The sequence below is a fragment of the Bactrocera tryoni genome, chromosome 5 (assembly GCF_016617805.1).
Source record: "Bactrocera tryoni isolate S06 chromosome 5, CSIRO_BtryS06_freeze2, whole genome shotgun sequence".
NCBI lineage: Eukaryota > Metazoa > Arthropoda > Insecta > Diptera > Tephritidae > Bactrocera > Bactrocera tryoni.
In genome coordinates this window covers 75,100,529-75,123,025 of record NC_052503.1, presented here as the reverse complement: position 1 = coordinate 75,123,025, position 22,497 = coordinate 75,100,529, and the positions used below count along the sequence as shown (strand labels likewise).

Here is a 22,497-nt window from a genome sequence, read left to right as displayed (position 1 = left end):
TTAAGCAGTCTTATGTGTTCTTTAATAGTTTTTGCTTTTTGGTATCACTTTTGTGCGCTATTTTTGCTCGCAACTCAATTTTTCCAATCAATTTTCTGGCCGTAGCTCATCACTTGCCTCGATTGCTGACTTGATGGTGCTTGAGAAGTGTTGCAAATTGTGTGAAGTGAGCCGGGTTCTTAAAGCGAAGTATGTATATGCAAAAGCTTGGATGTCTACTTAAGACTAAAAAAAAAATATTTTTCTTTTATTCTAAAAATATATAAATATAATTTTATCATATCTTATCACATTTTTTTGTCATTATTTGTGAAATATTTGCTTAGAAACATGCATAAGATACAGTAAGATGCCTCACATACCATCTCTAATACAAAGAATGGTCCATTTCGAGGTCCCTTACTTTTTTAAAGAAAAAAAAAACACAGAAACTTCAAATATAATGAATGATGATCATTATCATTTGAAAGCCTATCCTCTGGCATTTATTTTTTGAGGATTATCTCTTTCAAATGTTGGCCGCGGTTACGTCTCAGCTGGTCCATCCGTTGAGTCCGTTTCGATGACTCGTTCGAGCATTTCGACTGGTAACTGGCGAATGACACGCCTGATGTCGTGCTCCTAGGCCTGAATGGAAGCGGAAGTGTCCGCATAGACTTTAGACTTTATATATACTGACAGGAAATATACTAATGATCTTTGTGTTCAATCGGCCGGCCCAAAACGTGAAATTATCTGCTCACCAAAGTGTTCTTTCAATAAATCCATTGATTGTTGAGCTGAGTACAGAAGTGGCGCAGTCTTGTTGAAACTAAATGTCGCCGAAATTACGAGCTTCATTTTCAGGCATCAAATAGTCGATTATGATGGCGTAATAACGGTCGCCATTGACGGTTACGTTCTCTCCGGCATCATTCTTGAAGAAATATGAACCGATGATTCCAACGGCCCACAAACCACACCAAACCGTTGTCTGGATGAAATGGCAGCTTTTGAACCTCCTCAGGTTGCTCTTCGTTCCAAATGCGGCAATTCTGCTTGTTTACATACACATTGAGCCAGAAATGAACCTCATCACCGAACAAAATTTGGCTCGAAAACGTCGGATCTTCTTGGAACTTCTCAAGAGAAAAAGCGATGTCATTTAGGAAGGTCGGGCGGCTTAAGTTTTTGCCCTGGCTTTATTGTGTAGGCTTTCAGTTTATGATCTCGGCGTAAAATACTCCAAGTCATTCTATATGTATTTAAGTCTGAGTTGCTGCAAATGGCGCCGGAGCGACTCTCCGCGGTCTTCGTGTACATTCTCAGTTACGGCTGCTATATTATCTTCACTGCATGCTGAACGTGGTCTATTGGGTCGAATATTATGCAATAATGAATGCTGGGACTGAAGATGAGTGAGGGTGTTGCAAATAGTATTCACAGTAGTCCGATTATGTCAATCAGAAAACCTCCAAAGACGGTGAACTGGAGAATTTGCTCGATGAGGATCCATGTCAATCGCAAAAAGGCCTTGCTGCAGTATTGGGAGTCACTCGCCAAGCCATTTCGAAACAACTACACGCTATGAGTATGACTGAGAAACACAGAACTTGGATTCATTATGACTTCAGTACCAGGAGGGACACGAAAAAGCGATTTTTCTGCATTGCAATGCACGGTCTCATCTTGACAAATCCGTTAAAAGCTACCGGGAAACTCGTAAATGTGACGTCCGACCCCACCCCCCATATTCCTCAGATATTGCACCCTCCGATTATTATTTATTCCATTCGATGGTGGGAATCTCTCCGAATTTCTATCATATTTCTCAAAGATTGACCAATATTTTCAATAAAAAAGGTCGCTTTAGGAGCTTTGCTCCATATGTTTGTTATTGGGACCTTGAATAGTTTTGGTCCGATTAAACTATTTTTTGGTCATAAGGTGGTACACCTCAGATGTACAATAAACTTATTAGAGAGCGAGACCTCTTTTCAAAAAAATCAACCATAGACAACACTTCCAATTGCAATGTACAAAACGATTATACTCAATAGCAACATGTTGCAAGTGTATAAAAAAAAATAAATAGTCTAGACTATCAAAAATAGACAAGACAAACACCGAAAATACAATAGCGCTAACTACTTCCTGTGCAAAGGTAAATCCATTCAAAGATAATCATTAATCACCCAGTCCTTCAAGCAGTTCGCTGCCCTTTCGAACCGGCTCCAACGCCTATACATATGCTATGACACAGTTATTGCTACCACATTATTTGTTGCAGTATATAAACTAGTGTTGCCGAGACATCAGCTGTGCATTCGACAACAATTTCACACAACACACCATTAGTGAGGAAAGAGGGCGGCCAAGCCGTAATATAGTGTCGGCCAAAAGTGATACAAATGGTCAGAGTACGGGTGTGGGCAGAGTAAGCTGAGCATTGAAGTCCAAACGATTAAAGAAATAAAACAAAAATATGTATAAAATACTATAAAAGTAGTTATGTATATACAGGGTGTTCTTATAAGAGTGTCATGATTGACTTAAAAGAAAAACAGACTAATACTTAAGGAAATTCAAATGTTCTGTATTTAATATGAAGTAAAATCGATACAGCCAAGTGCTGAAATATTATTTAAGTGACTTTAACGACTACTTTGCAGGAACGAATGTGATGAACCCAACTTTCGGGTACTTTTTCCACTAAATGAGTAATAAGTATCTTCCTCTTTATCTTTATCGCCTTGTCTGAAGCCGTGTTTGATATCGAACGGCTCAGAGAGGTCGTCCGGAACTTTTTGTATTTCTCAACTTCAGTACCCACAGTCGTATTAGCTTTGCGGGGATACCAAATTCAGACTTAGCGGCACAGTGGCAGTTCCTTTTCATGTTGTCATAAGCAGCTTTGAAATCGACGAAGAGGTGATGTGTATCGATCCTCTTTTCACGGGTCTTTTCTAAGATTTGGCGAGGCGAATGGTAAACGTCTGGTGAGTTGTTGGTTCTCCAGGCCTAAAGCCACACTGAAAGGTCCAATCAGTTTGCTTTAAACTTTCACACAAAACGCTCGATAGAACCTTATATGTGATGTTGAGGAGGCTTATCCCACAGCAGTTTGTGCAGATTGTAGGCTCTCCCATTTTGTGGATTGGGCAGAGCAAACTTAAATTCCAATCGTCTGGCATGCTTTGTCCGATTCTATAAAGAAGCTTCAGACGGCTAATTGCTATTCGAATTTCTTCGTGGTCGGGCAGTGAAATGTCCGCTCCATCGTCTTCGATTAGGGTGATGTCATATATGACACGTTCAATATTGACTTCTAAAGTTTGAAGAGATTCCGGTTTATTGCTAAAGACCAATAACTTCAAATAATGCCACGAGAAGTAGTCTAATAGCGTTAAGTCATAACTTCTAGGAGGCCAATCAATGTCACAATTTCTTGCAATAATCGAATCTCCGAACTTTTCTCGCAATAATTCGGTTATTGCATATTAGCTTTCTTCATCACATTTTTTTGTTCATTATTCGAATTTTGATAATTTTGAACTCTAATGGGTAAGGTGACTATAAAACTGCTTACCGATATTTTTCACCTATTAACTCAGTATATCCAATTACCTTCAGATATAGGCAACTTAATTTAATTTTTCAGCAATTTCCCCAAAATGATTTAAATTGTGAGCGCTCGTTTTCGACGCTTTTTTATATACATACTTACCGTATACACGCACTTATACACAAAAGTATGCTTTGATATACATATATGTATATGTATGTGTGTGTGGCTTTGTGGCGCTTTCAAGTATTTACATCAATGTCAGTTGGCAAATTTCGTTTTAGCATATAACAAATTTAGACATCAATTTTAAGGCAAAGCAAACGAAATTGTATACCCACAAGTCACAAGTGGCAACACTTACAAACATACACACACATATTTGTGTATATGGCATACATAAAAGTGGTGAATATACATATTACGCTGGAGAACACAATTTCGCCGGGTGTGAATTTTCACGTATTGATGATTTTTTGATATAAACCAAAACCAAAAGCAAAAGCAACAACAGAAAAGGGCAAACAAAGTAAGCCAGCAGCAATTACAACAAACACACGACGGTGTGGCTCATACATATGTATATGTATGCAGATGTGTGCGTGTTGAGGAGCTAAGAAAAATATTGCATGAAAAAAAAGGCAAGACAGAGCAAGGGCGGGGCGCGGTGTGGCAAAGAATAAACATTAAATTTAGATTAATGGAAGAAATAGAAAATTACAGCCAAACAAAGCACAAGAAAACGCAACAAATCAGCATGTTTATGTGCCTGCATGTATGTACATACATATGTATGTATGTGTGTGGCTGGTGGAAGCAAGCTGTAAGCTCAAAATACTCATTTAAATCCAATGTCGACGACTAACGAAGGAACAACAGGAAAGGCAACAGTGTGTGGTGGCAAATTAAGATGGGCAAGAAGCTAAGACGCCTGCTGCAAAGGGAAGATAAATTGAAAGACACGCATGCCAAGCGCGTTTGCGGGCGCTCTATACACACTTTGCATGTGCGAGTGTGTGTGTGTGTGTGTGAAAAATAACGCAACAAAATGAAACACTTGTCGGATTTACATATCAAATTGCAAGACACATCAAGGAGACTTTTCAGCCTTTACAGGCAACACTTTGAGGCTGCTGTGTGTGTGTATGTTATATTTTTTTAAATTATATATTTAAGTATGTGTGCGTGTAAATATAAAATATTACAAACATGTACATGCATATGACGCACACACTGATGCATGAAGATAAAAGTTAAGCCGTGGCGTAAAAGGAAATCAGCCAGCTTGGTGTCAAGAAAAATCAAGAAAAAAGCGCATCCTCCAAAATAAGTGGAAAAAGTAGCGAATATGAACAGCTTACTAAATACTAAATACTCGTATACACATAAATGTATGTATGTACCGGGTTTTACAATAGAGATGACTGTGGGCAAAAAATAGTAAGACTTTTTAATATAAATTTCGCGCAAAAACCCAACCGACGAAGTATTTCTTTCTAGTTAAGTCAGAGATCTCACTGCCATCGTTAGAATAGCGGAAGGATCAGTCAAAAACATTTTGAAAGCTCATTTAGGCCAAAAAAAGTTGAAAGCAACATTGGTTCCAAAAACACTCAATGTTTTCGAAAAACAGCGTCGTATTAAAGTCTGTAAGACAATGCTTTCCGGTTACCAGATTGACATGAACCGGATTATTACTGGCGATGAGTCTTGGATTTATGCTGACGACCAGGAGACAGATAATCAATCGACCAAATATAATGGCAAAGATGAACCGAAGTCGAAAAACCACATCAAAAAGGCTTAAAATCGAGGTTTTGTTGAAAGTTTCAAGTCTGCAGTAACTTCCAGACGGAAGTTTTTGCGTTCAGGAAATCGAAGAGCTTTGCTGTCCAAGTGGCTAGATGAAGCATTAAATGACTGGTCACAACCTATTGACATCACATACGAGCTGGATAGACATAAGTAATGATGATACATGCAGGAAGTGGAAGGAAGAAAGAAGAAGACAAACGATGAAACATATCCTCGGCTTCTGATCAGCATTATCTAAAACTCATTTTGGATATCTATGAGCTTCGCAGTTCAGGGCACATAGTTTCAAAAGTGTAGAAAGTGCGATGAAGTAGGCATGATAGATGCTGGAACAACTCTTATGCTTCCATCAAGCATTATTTTGAACTTGTTTTATATCTACGAGCTTCGCAGTTCCGGGAGCTATAAGAAGTATCAAAAATAGATATCAAGTCGTTCCTAAAGTTCACAAAAAGCGTTGATATTCTATATGACGAATACTTCTGCTCAAAACTGAACATTCATAGTGTATTACTATGGACCTTTTGGTCTATATATGGACTAACCTTATCTATGGTTTAAGACTTTTAGTAAAAATCAGTGAAAGCTACATTTACCACCATAAAAAACTGTTGAGATAAAGTCTTTCTCAGAAGATGTTTACTCACCGACGACTTGCATCTAGTTTTCTAAATTATTATTTTGCGAAAAATCTTTTCATTCTGTTTTCGTAAGACTTGAAAGAAAATGCATGTCCATGATTAGCTCAAGCGTTGGGTTTTACGCCAAATTCAACAGAAATCGTTCGCTTCCATAGAGCAACGATTGAGGCCAGCCCTTCGCGCTGTAAGTTGCCTTTATAGCAATGTTTGGTTTTTATTTTTCAAGACATTCAATTAGCCTAGTAAAATTCTTTCGAAGAACGGAAGAGTCGCTAGTTAGTCGAAATGAATTCTATTAAACATATGTCAAACCTGCGACTTGACGAGTCATCTCTTATGCAAACTTGATGAGAACATAAATAATTTCCTTTTCTGGACATAGATCAAAGATTTCTAAATACTTAAAATGATGAGAATATTTCTCCCTCGTGCTCCCAGAGCTTTGATTTCATTGGTAAAGAAACTAAAGTCTTCACAACATAGTCTCCTTTCTCAACTAATGCTGATGTCATACATAACTACTGCTGGAAGATTCTCAAAGTCTATTGTTGTATGCTGGAAGATTCTCAAAGTCTATTGTTGTATGAAGACACACGCAGTTGGAGGAGAAATCTGCTTAAATATTTAACTTTTAATATAGTTTAAAGGTAAAAAAGTAAGAATTTTTGGTTAAAAAGTTCAGGTTAGCAAATTTCCGTCCCTTGTCTCCGCACTTTCTCTCAACTGTCATGCCTTTCAGTTTAGACTTTTAATATGTAATATCGCTTAATTAACAATTTGTTAAAGCCTCCGTAAATACTAAGCAGCAGATATTAATAAAGTCACTTTGAAATTTTCGCCACAACCAAGCTTCCGTTTGCCAAAAGCAATGCCACTTATTAGCAACATCTGCGTCAGATATTGTCAGCAATGAAAAATATACTTTAAGGCACTCAATTTTAATTTGTTACACGCGTACGCAGTGGCCACTTTATTTATTTGTTGTAGCAAAGCGCCAAGGTGCTCCCGGCACGCGCCTTCAAACTGTCATAAATCAAAGGTGGCGTCAGCTTTGCCCACCTGAAGCGCGCCATCCCCCAAGTAATAACGTTGCTGGCCACTTACGCTAGTAACCTATAGTACTTTCAAGTTGCAACAACAAAATTTCGCAGATTAACTACAAACACGCTTGTTTGTGGTACATATGTATATATATATACGAGTATATACTATATACTATACACTACGGCTTACTGTTATCGGAAAATGACCAAAAATGTTTGTCTATTAAATTTAAAACGATTTTATAAACTCTTCAAGGCAGTGCTAAGCAGCTTACCTTTACATAGTTAAAGTTGTGAGCTGTTGGTTTTTGTTTTTGTTGGCACATTTTTAAGGATGCTACTAAGTGGGTATTTGCTTGTGTACACGCAATGGGGGGGGGGGTGGTTTTAATAGAAAATCTCCTTAAATTTATTTTGAGATTTCACTTTTTGTTGTTTCTGCAAATGTAATGCTTTAGAATTACCAGATATAGCTGGGATACAAAGGGAATTTTCGTTGATGCCATGAAGGTGGATATTAAGATTCGTATTTATTGCCATATGTACATATGTATGTAGGTGGATATTTGGTGCAACATTGCGCCGGAGGTCACTTTGTAGTTTCATATAAATTTTTAATTTCCTTAATAGCTGCGTGAGCGTAAAGCTCTACGTTTAAGCAGACCTTGTAGATATTTTACAAATTTATAAAGATTTTGTTTATTTTTAGAGAAGACTTATTAAATAAAAAATACAATAAAATGAAGCTTTAATATCGGAAATGTAATTATTTGCATTAATATTTAAAATCAATTTGATACTCACTAAGCTTAATATTATTTGGATGTAATTTAGTATCTGTAGGCCTTGGGAGTGTGACCTCGCTAAGTTTGCGCAGGATTATAGGCAACGTTTCTTTGATTGTAGAAATTATAGAAAATCAAGAATCCGATTAGTTAAGTATTTGGGAAGTTTCCACTGGAAAAACATTTCTATATACAAAAAGTTAACAGAAGAGAGCACAAGCAGAGACTTAACATTTAAATTCAATTTTACACTCACTAAGCTTAATATTATTTGGAAGTAATTAAATATCTATAGGCCTAGGGATTGCGACTTTGCTAAGTTTGCACCGGAATGTAGGAAACGTTTCTTTAATTGTAGAAATTATAGAAAATTAAAAAGTTGAGTAGTGAAACTTTGGCAAGTTTCCAATGAAAAAGCATTTCTATAACCAAAACTTTAAAAGTTTCCACTATAAAGAACATGTCTATAGACAAAAACTTGAAATAAGAGAGAGAGCAGAGAGAGCTTATATATATTAACATATAAAAACAATATTACACTCACTAAGCTTAATATTATTTATTTGGAAGTAATTTAATATCTGTAGAGCTTGAGAGTGTGACATTGCTAAGTTTGAGCCGGAATGTAGTCCTTGAGAGTGTGACATTGCTAAGTTTGAGCCGGAATGTAGGCAACGTTTCTAAAATTATAGAATATTAATAATTTGAGAAGTTTCTACTAGAAAAACGTTTCTTTAGTCTCAAAATTAACTGAAAAAACATATATGTAGTAAGTTAAGATCGAAAGAAGCTGAGACAACTGCTAGTTGCTGCTAGTGAATTTTTTTGTTTCATTACTTGAGTTTTTGTGCGCGATACCTTTTCAATTTTTACATTATACTTCCGCCCGATAGCGAGCAGTTCCTCGCAATTCATAAACAGACCAAAAACTTTAAATAAAACGGCTGACGAAATTCTCGAGACTTTCAAAAATCCACTCACAAATTGTATTAAACAATATATACGTACTTATGTATGTATATTAATATGAAACACAGCTCAGCTGCTACCTCCACAAGCATTCTCCGTATTTTGAAAGCGCAATTCCTTGGAGGCCTGTGGTGTATGCGCTGAAGCAATGACCAAACAAAAAATATCCGTAAAATAAATGAACCGAAAGCAAATGGTGAACATTAAATATTTATTAAAAAATTACGAAGAGAACAAAAACGAAATGGAAGCGCTTGGTTGAGTGGCAAACACATTTACGAACTGTAAAAGCAACATACTATAAATAAACGCAAGCTAGCAAAGCAGGCGGGTAGAGGCAAGCAAGTAAGCAGCTTCAGCAACAGCAGCGGAAGGACCACCATGCACACAAAGCGCGCTATTGCCGTTAGGAAATCTTTGCACTGTGTCGTTAGCAACTGCTGGGACAGCTGTAAAAGCCAAGCATAGCAAACAGCAAAAAGGACAGGAAAATCATAGCTACTAGCTACTAACACTAAAATAGCATAATGATGATGATGAAGATTATAATGTTAAGACAGAGCATACATCATCGCACTAATGCCCACAGTTTGTTAATGACGCTCTTGCAACTCACGCGCTCATCCTGCCACCACGGCGCTCACTCCAATTACTCCATGTACTCCAACCACGCCATTCACTCCGCCAGTGGCACTGGTCATTTAGTTCGTAGCAACAACTGATGCTATAAATGTGTTCTCTGGTAGAGGGGTGTTGCTGTCCAGTTGGTAGTCTCAGCTGGTGTTGCATGCCACACGTTTTAAATGTTGCTTCGGGCTGCTGCTGGACACGGATGCTGTCACGTTGACGCATGAGTTTGTGGAACAAAAGAGAGAAATAGAAATTCATAAATAGTGACATATGTACTACTTTTTCATTTGAATTTAAACTGCGCGCGTCGAAGGATTTGGAGAATTATTTTTTTTTAGGTTGGTAGTACTGTCACACATTTATGTCAAATTTCATGTCAAAATATTCATTAGCGTTTGAGATACGTGTCATTTTGTGAGCTGCTAAACGCGAGTTTTTCGTTTTTTGCGATGTCGAAATTTATTGAGCAAAGAATTTGCATTAAATTTTGTTTACGGAATCAATATTCTGCTGCGGATACGTTGAGAATGGTGCAGAAAGTCTTTGGTGATGAGGCTATGTCAAAAAAAATTTTTACAAGTGGTACAGTGAGTTCCAAGCCGACCGTGAACGTGTCGAAGACGAAGCGCGTCCAGGGCGACCATCAATCTCAACCGACGAAGCTCACGTTCAACAAATCAAAGATTCGGTGTTGAAAAACCGTCGATTAACAATTAGAGACCTGTCTGCTGAAGTTGGCATATCGAAAGGCTCAGCCAATACCATTTTGAAGGATGTTTTTGGCCTCAAGCGCGTCAAATCACGACTGGTACCGAAAACATTGAATTTTTTGGAAAAAAGGCGTCGCGTTGAAATGTGTGAAACGATGCTTTCCGACTACCAGCGTGTAATGAAACGCATTATAACTGGCGATGAGACTTGGATATATGCTTACGACCACGAAACAACCGATCAGTCGAGCGAATATCGTGCCAAAAGAGAGCCGAGACCAATCACGCCAAAGTCGCTCAAAAATCAAGGTCATGTTGACTGTTTTCTTCGATTATCGTGGTGTTGTGCATTATGAATTCCTTCCAACCGGTCAAACAGTCAACAAGGAATATTATTTGAACGTTATGCGTCGTTTGCGTAACGCTATCCGCCTAAAAAGGCCGGAATTGTGGAAAGACAATTATTGGTTTTTACAGCACGATAATGCACCATCCCATACTGCCCTCGTAATTCGTGATCATTTCGCCAAAAACTCAACCCATATCGTTCCGCAAGCACCGTATTCACCTGATCTGGCGCCGTGCGAGTTCTGGCTGTTCACCAAGCTCAAAAGATCGCTCCGGGGACACCGTTTTTATACGTTAGAGGAGATTCAAGCCGCAGCGAAGACGGAACTGAAGGCCATCCCGGAAAGTGACTACACCCATTGTTTCGAAGATTGGAAAATCCGTTGGCATAAGTGCATTGCATCGGGAGGTGATTACTTTGAAGGTAATGAAATTGATTTGGAAGAATAAATAAAGAATTTTCCAAATAAATACAATGTCACCTTATTTTTTGGACACATATTTTCATATTTAAATAGGAAAAAAAATTCCACTCATTTATATGCAACTATAATAATGTTTATCGTTGCTATTCTTATAACGATTATTAGCATGTCTGTTATGATTTTGTTTTTACTCAAATCAGCACCTTTATGGATAGCGCTAAGTTGTACCCTAGCCAAGGTCCAATTTAGTCGCAAATCTAGTTTGCTCATAGCAATGCTGACTCAGCGAACATCAGTTAAATTACAAAAACAAACCGGCAGGGTGTTTGTATATTTGAGAAGTTTTGCAAATATTGTATGATTATTTTCTCGTATTTCTTATATTTTTTTATTTTTTTTTATTTTTTTTTATTTTTTTTTTTAATTTTTTTATAAAAATCTTTTTATATTTTTTTATTTTTTATTTTTTTTACATTTTTTTTAATTTTTTTAAATTTTTTTTAATTTTTTTTGTTTATTTTTATATTTCCTTTGGGTTAGTCAACCGGTTCACACATTTTTTGCAAGCTGCCTCTAACGGGCCTAAACACGTTTGGAGAGCCGTCATCGTCTCATGAATTTAGAACTCAGTTTTGAACAATTTGCAGTTATCTGAGTTTCGGTTATATACACCTAAGAAATATATATATATGTAGCTATAGAAACATTTGTTTGTATGCAAGTATGAAAGCTTGTGTTCAATTGTATATTTTCACAGGCGTTAAGCAGTCTAAATTTATATGCCCATAAATAAAGTGGACAAAGCTAACTTGCAAAATAAATTCTCAAAATATAACAACAACAAAAACAACAAAAACAATTTTAGAAATTTTCGCAACAACAAATGTATTAACAAAATAAAACATTTGCTTTTGTTTCAAAAAGCATTGAAAAGCGACTGAAATCAAGCGTGAAATTAAAAAAATAAAAATAAATTATTAAAAAAGCGGCTTTGTGTTGCATTGGCAAATATATTATAATGCGAAAAAAAATTAAATTTAACAAAAATTAGAGAGAATGAAATTATGAAAAAATAAATAAACAAGCGTATGCATGAGTAAACAAAATTATAACAAGCATTAAATTAATCATTTTTGACGAAAACAACACCAATGATTTGCATAATTTTTTGATAAAAGATAACAAAATTATTGCCATAATTAATTGAATGTTGTTATTGAGCTGTTACCGGAAATTCGGCTTCATTGTTGAGGTCAAATAAACAGCTGGTGGCACTCAGCAAATGCCATCAAGCGTATTGATGGATAGAAAGATATTTAATGGCAAAGCAAATAATATAAAAACATGTATAATGAAAATAAAACATATTTACGAAAAAGCAGATATTTACAAAATTATTTATATTTGCAAAAAAGTACAAACAGCTAACAGATTTAATTTCATTGTCATTGCCACAGTCTTTCTTATTATTATTTTTGTTTTGTTAATGAAAAAATATTTTTGTTTTGATATTAAATATCATTATTAATTTATTAATGAACATAACAAACTTTGTCGAAATAATTAAATATTTTTGTTTAATGTTCGTTTCATGTATTTAATACCAATTTTTATACCCTGAACAGGGTATACTAAGTTTGTCACGAAGTTTGTAACACCCAGAAGGAATCGTTGGAGACCCTATAAAGTATATATATAAATGATCAGTACGTCGAGCTGAGTCGATTTAGCCATCTCCGTCTGTCTGTCTGTATATATACGAACTAGTCCCTCAGTTTTTAAGATATCGTTTTGAAATTTTGTAAACGTCATTTTCTCTTCAAGAAGGTGCTCATTTGTCGGTATGGAAAACTTTCACATTTGACAAGATATATTCACGAAATTTGGTGTATGTTATTATCTAAGGCAACAATGTAATCTCCGAAGAAATTGTTCAGATCGGTTAACTATAGCATATAGCTACCGTACAAACTGAACGATCGGAATAAAGTTCTTGTATGGACAACTTTCACATTTGACAAGATATATTAACGAAATTTGGTATATGTTATTTTTTAAGGCAACAATGTAATCTCCGAAGAAATTGATCAAATCGGTTAACTATAGCATATAGCTTCCATACAAACTGAACACATAGTTATTAACAGAAATGCACCTGTGAAGGGTATTTAGCTTCGGTGCAACCGAAGTTAACGTTTTTTCTTGTTTTAAATATAATTTTAATATGTACTTTTTGACTTTCCTTTTTTTATCACAATATTTCCAAACACGCAATTTTTTCTTTTTTACATTTGTATTTTTTATTAATATTTCAATTTCATTTTTAAGTTGTTTTTTTAATTTTAATTTTAATTTTTTTTTTATTTTAATTTTTTTTTTCTATAAGTTCTTCTTAACTTTTTTTTAATTTTTATTTTTTTTATTTTTTTATTTTTTTAATTTTTATTACTATTTTTCATTTTCTTAAATTTTTGTGTTTGCAAGTTTTTTGCAATTTTCTTCCTTGTATTTCCAATATTATTTTCATACATAATTTTTTAAATTTTTTTTCTTTATTTATTAATATTAAACCAATTAATAGCTATTTTTACCAACATATAGTTAATCAACACAATATACATACATATTTAGCCTTTTCAAGTTTATTTCTCTTTTCTATTAAATTCAATTTTTTTATTTAACTGATCTCTTAACATTTCTTCACAAGACGCTAGGCTGAGTTCGCCCTCTCACTAAAACATCCAGCGTCCCTGCGTTTACATTAACTCATTTTCGCTTTCAAAGCATTCCTCATTAGTTCTGCGCTCTTACTTCGAATACAAGTGGTAATGAGTTACACCTGCATATCAATGCTGCGCAAAGAGCTCGCACACACACGCTCATGCTTTCCTTTATGCGTGACATTAGCTGCGTGCTCATCACTCGCGAAATGGAACAGAGTGACGTTATGATTGTTTGCATTGTTGTTGCAAATCTTTTAATGTTCGAAGTTGACCTTCAAAATATTATGCATGCATGTAGTCAAGAGTGTGGTAGATTTTAGAAGAGTTTCGAATTTGCTAGAATAGTGGAAAGCGAAATTAAGGGGAACTCAGCTGAATTATTCCAATTGAGGAATGCAATGTAACAGTAAAAATATGTACTTGCAAGTGGTAATGAGAGTGAGCACACGTAATTCTTGACTGTTGGTGCGAATATTTGTTAAAATTAGTGAAAAGTATTTGTTTAAAGTGTTAATTTGTCTTTTTATTTAATTTAAAGTTAAAATCGTTATTACGTGCAAAAAAATAGTGTCGTGGAAATGATAGTGCGTGAAAATCCTCGAAAGTATGAGTTTTTGTGCAAATTCAATAAGTGCGTGCTCGGGTTTGTTCGTGGGTATGTATAAGCGTGTGTATGTATGAATGTAATAAGTTACGTCGCGAGTGTCGGGTATTAAGTGCTACAGTGTTGTGAAAAAAAATAGCGCGTCGTGCAATATTATGCCAGACTAGTTTAAAAAGGGTGAGTTTGTAACCAAATTATTAAACAATTTTCGATATAATTTATATTTGTATTATAATTTATATTTGTTTTATAATTTATACTTGTTTATAATACATTTCTGTTTGTATGTAAATGAACCCGGGTCGATTTTTTTTACTAAAAAACCGCGTATGTTGAACTTTTCTGCAATTCATTCTGAACAACTTCGCCTAAGAGACTGTGAATCTAAAAACGGATTCGAGTTAGCGATTTTTTAGGCGAAATTTGTTAAGCTATTACAATGATTTGTTCGTCAGTTTAAGAGATATCCGAGTGAAAGTTAATTCTTAAGTGCTTTTTATGCTCCTGCAACATGTTGCTATAGAGCACAATAGTTTTGTATCACCTAAATAGATATAGACTTACATACATATGTACATACATATGTATATATATATATGTAAATGATCAGGATGACGAGACGATATGTATGATTAATTAAAAAAAAAAAAAATTATTGAGTTTGTTTTTTTAATTTTTTTTGAATTTTTTTCATATTTTGTATAAAAGTTGTTGTTTAAATGATTTTCTTTTTCCTTAAATTCATCATATTATTCATATAATTTCCAAACATTCAAAATTTTTTTTTAATTTTAAATTTATAAAATAGCTACTGTTATTAATAACTTTTTATTCAGGAAGTTTATTTATGTAGTTAAGTTTATTCGTTTTGTTAATTTAATTTTAAATTTGTTTAAGTTTTTTGTTTTATTTTTGAATAAAATTTTTTAATTTAATTTTTTTATTTCAATATTTTCTTGAAATTTACATATTATTTCCAAATATGCGAACTCTTTTAATATATTCGTTTAATTTATTTAATTTTAGTTATTTTTAAATATAATAATTATTTATTTCTATATAACTATTTTTTTTTAGTTTTATTTGGTTTTTCAATTTTCTCATCGAATTTTTCATCTTATTTTCGATGATGCAAATCTTTTCAGTTTTACGTTTTATTTGTTAATTTTAAGTCAATGAGAAAAACTTTATTAACTCAGCAAATGTATTTATTTTTTTTTTAACTCATTAGTTTTATTTATTTAATTTTAAAATTTTGTTTATCATTTTTTTAAATTACTTATTTTTAAAGTTTTTGTATAATTTCCTAATAAGCCGGTTTATTTTAATTTTTTTTCTATTTAATTTTAAAATTTTTTTAACTCATTAGTTTTATTTATTTAATTTTAAAACTTTGTTTATCATTTTTTTAAATTACTTAGTTTTAAAGTTTTTGTATAATTTCTTAATAAGCCGGTTTATTTTAATTTTTTTCTATTTAATTTTAAATTTTTTTAAATTTTATTTTTAATTCTTTGATTTTTTATATTGTATTTCTTTTATTTTTTATTTCCTTTACCTATTATTTTTTTTTTACTTTTGTTTCACTTATAATAATTTTTTTGTTAATTTTTATTACTCTTTTTAATATTTTCGTTTTATTTATTTATTTTTTAGCCAATAAATTGCTACTGTTAAAAAAACTTTATAAACACGGCAAATTTAATTATTTTTTTTAATTTGTTATTTTTTTATATTGTTTATTATTTTTGTAATATTAAAATAATCTTATGTACTTTTTCACTTTTTTTATTTATTTTAATAAATTTTTTTTAGGTTTTCATATGTTTCCTAGCTTTCTTAATTTTTTTGATGAATTTGTTTAATTTTGAGAATTTTTTATTTTTAACTTTTAGAATTTTTTTAATTTTTCTATTCATTTTTGTATCATTTTCAATTATATATTTTTTTAATGTTTTTGTTTTGTTTATTTATTTTTTAGCCAATAAGTAACCACTAATTAATTATCTTTAATTTTTTTTAATAATTGTTATTAATTAAATTTTTGTTTTATTTTTCATATAGATTTTGAATATGCAATTTTTGGTATTTGTTTCATTTTATTTATTTAGTTTTAAATATATTAATTATAGTTTTGTATTTTTCTAGCTCTTTTTAACTTTTCTTTTAATTTTCTTAAAATTTGTTTCAGATTATTTTTTTTATCTGTTATAATGTATTATGGGCAAATATACAAATTTTATATTTTTTATTTTTTAGCCAATAAATATAAATATTTTTTTAACACAGGAAAGTGTTTTTAATTTTTTGTTGCTTAATTTGTTGAGTTAAATTTTAATTATAAATATTTAAATAATTTTAAAACTTAGTTCATTACCTTTATAATTATTTTTATTTTTTAATAGCTTTTATTCATTTTTTTTTTTAATTTTTAATGTAAAATTTTAATTTTAAAATTTTCTCTTTATTTATTTAGTTTAAAATTTATTTAATTATTTTTTTTAAATTTTTCACATTTTTTTATTCTGCTATTATCTGCAAATAAGCAAATTTTATGTTTATTTATTTTTTAACCAAGAAAAAGCTACTGTTATAAATACTATGAATATTTCTCATGCAGCTGTTGGCTCACTAGATGTAATTCACCCTGGCTAATTAGCAATTTTACTTTTAATGAGTGCATTTATAATTTATATATTCTTCAACGGTTGAGTTTTTATTGCTGCGTTACTCGTGAAAAAGAAACAAAAGATGTTTTTATTATTTTTTATTGAAATCGCAAATCCAGTTATTAATTGGGTAATGGAAAGGTTTGGGTTTGTTTTTTAAATTTAATTTATTTTATTTTTGCATAACTCTTTTTGCTTGTTTGTGAATATTTTTTACATTTATTGCCGGTAAATAAATTTTATTTAAGAATTAAGAACAAAAATATTAGTAAATTAACAGCTGAGTAACACTTTTAGATAACAAAAAATGTTAACAAAAAAACAAAAAATAAAATAAAAAAATATTATTTCAAAAAGCGATTTTCCTTAAAATCTAAATATATTTTCTCTGTTATATTTATCCAAAACAAAAACCTTTCGACATAAATTAAAAAAATAGGAAAAAGTATCTCAAACAATTTGAGTGAACAACTTTAATTTGCGCTGTCGATGCAAATAACGGTACTTTTCAGGTCCTCCCACATTCGTTTATTTGGCTGGGAAAACAAAGCATTTCAGCTTATTTTGGGGGAAATGGCAATGGAATATATATCACCAGAGGCCATAAAGGTAACTTATAAGTTCAGATGGGTCCATGTAAAAGATGGGCGGCAGTTAGCTACATGCATGTAAGCGCGTACAAATCAAAACCATAAAATACGCCCATTAGCCCAACATCCTGTTCAATTGCACTCAAAGACATTTCAAATGAAATGGGTTTCTTTGCATGCTTCGTGTCTTTCTTTTGTTTTCCGGATAAGCTACAGCTTTGCGGTGGGATGGTGGGAAAATGTATTGCAACAGCCAACAACGCCCATAACACACATGCGCCGGCAATAAAGCGTACAACAACTACCGTTGGCATAGTGGTAAATATGTAGTAAATTAAACAACAAACACAACACATACACTCACACAAACAACAATTAAGAAAAATCTATTAAGCGCACTACTTATGAGCATGTGAACACACACACAGTCACACATGGATATGCCAAAAGATGATATTTATTATTTGGGGAATGAACAGTTAGTGGCGGTAACACGTTTGTTGGTGTTTGTGTACGAGCAGTGGGTGTGGCGCATAAAACTTGTGCCACATATTTCGCAATTGTTGCAACCCACCGGCGGAAAACTCATTAAGTAAGTGAGCATTTATTGTGCGGGCGCGCAGAAACGCCATAAATACTGTGCGACGCCTGTGTATGGTGAAAAGGCAACACCGTATAGGGAGCGCGATGCATGGATGTGTTTGTGAAGCCCGAAATCAGGTCCAAGCACAGCTCTATACAATAGAGCAGTCCGATTTTCTGTGAGGCAAAAAATAAAACTGAAAAATGGATTTACGGATTATTCTGCACAACTTTGTCTAAGCGACTATGGGTCTGAAACCATTTTCGAGCCAGGGATTTTTAAGGCAGTGGTTTTTTGAGACTTCTATGTACAAATGTACCCGACTATAAGCTGCATACAGCTAATTTAGTTGAGGGGACTCGAAGACTACTTGAGCCCTAGGAATCATGTCTTTCACATTATTGTTAACAAAACTTATGAGACTCTTATTAGAATTACATATGTGTTATATAGGAACATTGCACTTTCTATTCACTTAAATTCCCTTAGTACATGCAAACTCCTCTCCTCTGCTTGCATGCCTGAAGGTCTCAGATTTAAGATTTTTAATTTTTGACTTGCGAAAGCCGGCAGAAAATTCAGAGCCGACTGTAACAACTGCTGTTTGAAACAGCTTTGAACCTCACCATAAGCATGTCCATTGGTCATCGACCAATTAGAACGTCTGCAGTTAGATTAGTTTAGGTTAAGAGGTCGATCCTAACAGCGATCTCACTTGGACAGCTTAGAGCGCCGGTCCGTTGTGGTACCTAAAGTACTACTATAAGCATAGTATATAATAGATCATAAGACCCTTTGTCCTTCATCTACAGTTAGAATAAGATGAACCTTGCTGAGAGCAAATAGTAGTTCATTAGAGCTATGCACCAGAAATATTATAAAAACTCGAAAGCAGAGCCGCGATTTCTTCATCGCTTATAATCCATCCATATTCAATCTGCGGTATGTCAGCAATGCTGAGGTGCGCTCAATTAACCCAACTCCCATATGAGCATAAGGCATACGAGTAGTTGTAATAGAACAAAAGACTTAGCAGGCATTGTATGGTGTCCTGTGTACACATACAAAACGCCGTTTAAGCTGAACAAAATTCGACCTCGGTTGCTGCGTGTCAATGCTATATGACGCTAGTTGCGAGTAGTGGCAGCCTGCTGCGCTGCTTATGAAATAAAATGTCAGCTCTTTATTGCGTATTTAGTAGTTTGCCATATGAATTTTGTAATATAAGCCAACACTACAACAATTTCAGGGTTGCACAAACCATACATACAATTTTGTTTTTATACCCAGAACAGGGTTTTATATTAAGTTTGACACTAAGTTGGTAACAAACCGCAGGATATGTAAGAGACACTATAAATTATATGTAGACATATGTAGGTATATAAGTGATCAGAATGACGAGCTGAGTCGATTTAGACGTGTCTTTCTGTATGTAAGCGAATATCGGACTACTATAGTATATGGCTTCCTTATGAACTGACCGATGAAAATTAAGTTCTTGTATGGAAAACTTTTTTATTTGAGAAGGTATCTGCGTAAAAATTGGCATGAATCATTTCTCAAAGCAGGAATCCAATCTCCGAAAGAAATGGTTCAAATCGGATCAATATAGCGTATAGCTGCCATACAAACTGACCGATCAAAATCTAATTCTTATATGGAAAACTCTTTTATTTGAGAAGGAGAAGTCGGTATGTTTCATTCCTCAAGGCTACAATATAATCTGCGAAAAATTTGTTCAGATCGGATAACTATAACATACAGCTATCATAGAAAGTCAACAAACAAAATTAGTTATTATATGGACAACTTCTTTATTTGTCGAGATATCTTCACAAAATGCGACATGTACTCATCTCCAAGCAAGCAATACAATCTCTGAAGAAATTGTGCGGTTCGGATCACTATGGCATATATGTAGCTGTCCTACAAACTGGACTATCAAAATCACGTTTTGGTAAGAAAACTCGCACTTGTTAAGGGTATTACAAACGAAATTAACGTTTCTTCTTTTTTTTAGATGGCTTTCTGTCAAGCGTTGCACACCACGCTGCAGCATTTCCCGCTCCTGGCGGCCGCTAATGCCATCAGCGCCACTGTATGTGCGTTTATACATATTGCGGCTGCGGTTGTTGCTGCCTGCCGCCACCACTGTCGCAGTTGCTGTTAATGTCGTTGTTGTCGTCAATAATGGATTTCATTAAGCCAGAAGTGTGTATGTGACTTGGTGGCAGGCAATTCAAATGATGCCATGCGTAACAAATAAATTCATTAAGCGACATACCGCCGACTGTGAGCGCACCGGCACCGGCACCGGCCCGCTCGTTCGCTCATTTACGGCTGCAGATATTGTTGATGATAATCTGCGATTTTATAATTCAAACACACGCACTTTGCTACCCATGTACATACATATATATATATGTATATCGGTGTATAAGTGAGTCACCAGTCAGACGACTAAACACCAGTCCGTTGGGAATTGAAACAGGCCCATACAAGTACGGCGTTAAGACGCAGTAAGAGTAGTGCGACAAAGCAGATTAGAAGCGACGTAAAAGTGAAAGTGAGCGGGGGGTACTTGCCATTGCACAAACGCACATAGTATACAGGTTCTAGCTACAAAAGGTGGCAAGGAACAAGAATAGAAATTGAATGAAATACAATTAAATGCTTAAGGAAAAGAAAGGAATTTACGAGGACCCTCAGTATCCCGCTGACATTTGACCAGCAAAGCGAAATGAAAACCGATTACAGCTACAGAACACGTACGCGCTATGCCTACAACAATAACAACATGCCGGCTGATTAACAGTGTTCTTGTTTTTATTGTTTTTTCTTGTCGGTGGTGGTGAGCGGGAGCTTCCGGTTTGCGGATGCGCTGATTTGAATGTTTATGTTTATTGCCAAACCTGTTTTCACGCTTCCACAATTTTTCTGCTACAAAAATTTACTGTGTTCTTTGATGAAAAAATACAACAACAAAAACAACAGTAATGTTACAAAGGCAAACAAAATGCTGGTCGCATTTTAAGTCAGGATTAAGCAGCTGGAGGAATAATCAAGGCATGGTAGTCTATTGATTACACAACTCCTTGCCGTCAGCACCCGCGGTGTGCGGTATATGGTACATACATAAGTATAAACAAATAATAATTGAGCAGTTGAGGTGCGCATGTCTAAGAGTTCTTTAGATAATTAGCAAAAATCAGCGCACAATTTCGCTACTGTCGACAGTAATTGGATTGCAAGTCAGGCGTGAGACGTGAGCGATAAAAGAAAGAAAAGTCGATTTACTTACATTAAAAAAAATTAATGGTATGAAGACCCTTCCTCCGCCCTAATCAGTAATTGGACTCAAAGTATATGTTTCAAGTATTCCGGCCTATTGGATAGTGCCATTAACGAACCCCTTTTCATAACCTCAATCGACTTCCAGTGCTCTGTTAGGGGCCCGTACATACTCATATACTTGTACTATGCATGTGCCTTTGGCATGCACAGCAAGTTTATTGAGATTATGAAAAGGGTCTTGAGGATTCAAAATTGCAGGATTTTTAAACCAAGTCCATTAAAAAGGTCAGCAGCTGCACTTGAACAACAATTGGGTGGCTTTTGGCCGATATTTGAATTAAAAAAAACCGTTTACATTGGTTGTACAGTTGAGATGTAGCAGTTCGATTTTGGAAAATTTCTGAAAAATTGATAGGGTTACCGTGGATAATAATTCAAGCCAAATTTTGTGAAGCTAGCTTGCCAAATAAAAAAGTTTTTCATACAAGAACTTGAATTTGATCCTTCGGTTTGTATGGCAGCTATATGATATTGTGGTCCGATCTTCAAAATTTCTTCAAATACTATAGGGTTGCCGTGAGTAATGACTCACAGCGAATTTCGTGCAGCCAGCTTGCTATGTAAAAGAGTTTTTCATACAAAAACGATAGTCTGATCTTTCGGTTTGTATGGCAGCTATATGATTAGTATTCCGATTTGGAAATTTTCCTAAAATATTATAAAGTTGCCACAGATAATAACTCGTGCCAAACTTCGTGCAGCTATCTTACCAAATAAAAATGTTTTCATACAAAAACTTGATTTTGATCTTTCGGTTTATATGGCAGCTACATATATGATATAGTAGTCTGATCTAGAAAATTTCTTCAAATATTATAGGGTTGCTATGGATAATAATTTGGGTCAAAGTTTAAAAAGATATCTGGTCAAATAAAAATGTTTTTCATATAAGAACATAATTTTGAACCCGCACTTTGTATGGCAGCTATATGATATAGTAGTCCGATGTCGGCGATTCCAACAAAGAAGTAGCCCCTTAAAGAGAAAAGGACGTACGTAAAATTTCAGAGCATTATCTCGAAAACCTCTTTTGAAAGTAGCATAATTTTAAAAAAAATTTC

The 22,497-nt window shown here is 34.0% G+C and overlaps 1 protein-coding gene across 3 annotated transcripts in view; it reads left to right on the top strand.

Moving 5' to 3' along the window:
- LOC120776675 overlaps window positions 1-22,497 on the top strand; it is a 222,251-nt gene that overhangs the window by 56,374 nt on the left and 143,380 nt on the right. Inside the window, exon 1 of one of the 3 annotated variants that reach the window (XR_005705452.1) lies at window positions 14,139-14,414. The exons of the other annotated variants lie outside the window; for them this stretch is intronic. The gene's annotated coding sequence lies outside the window, so the exon portion shown is untranslated. Of the gene's footprint in view, window positions 1-14,138; window positions 14,415-22,497 lie in introns of those variants that run through there. 3 annotated transcript variants of the gene reach the window in all.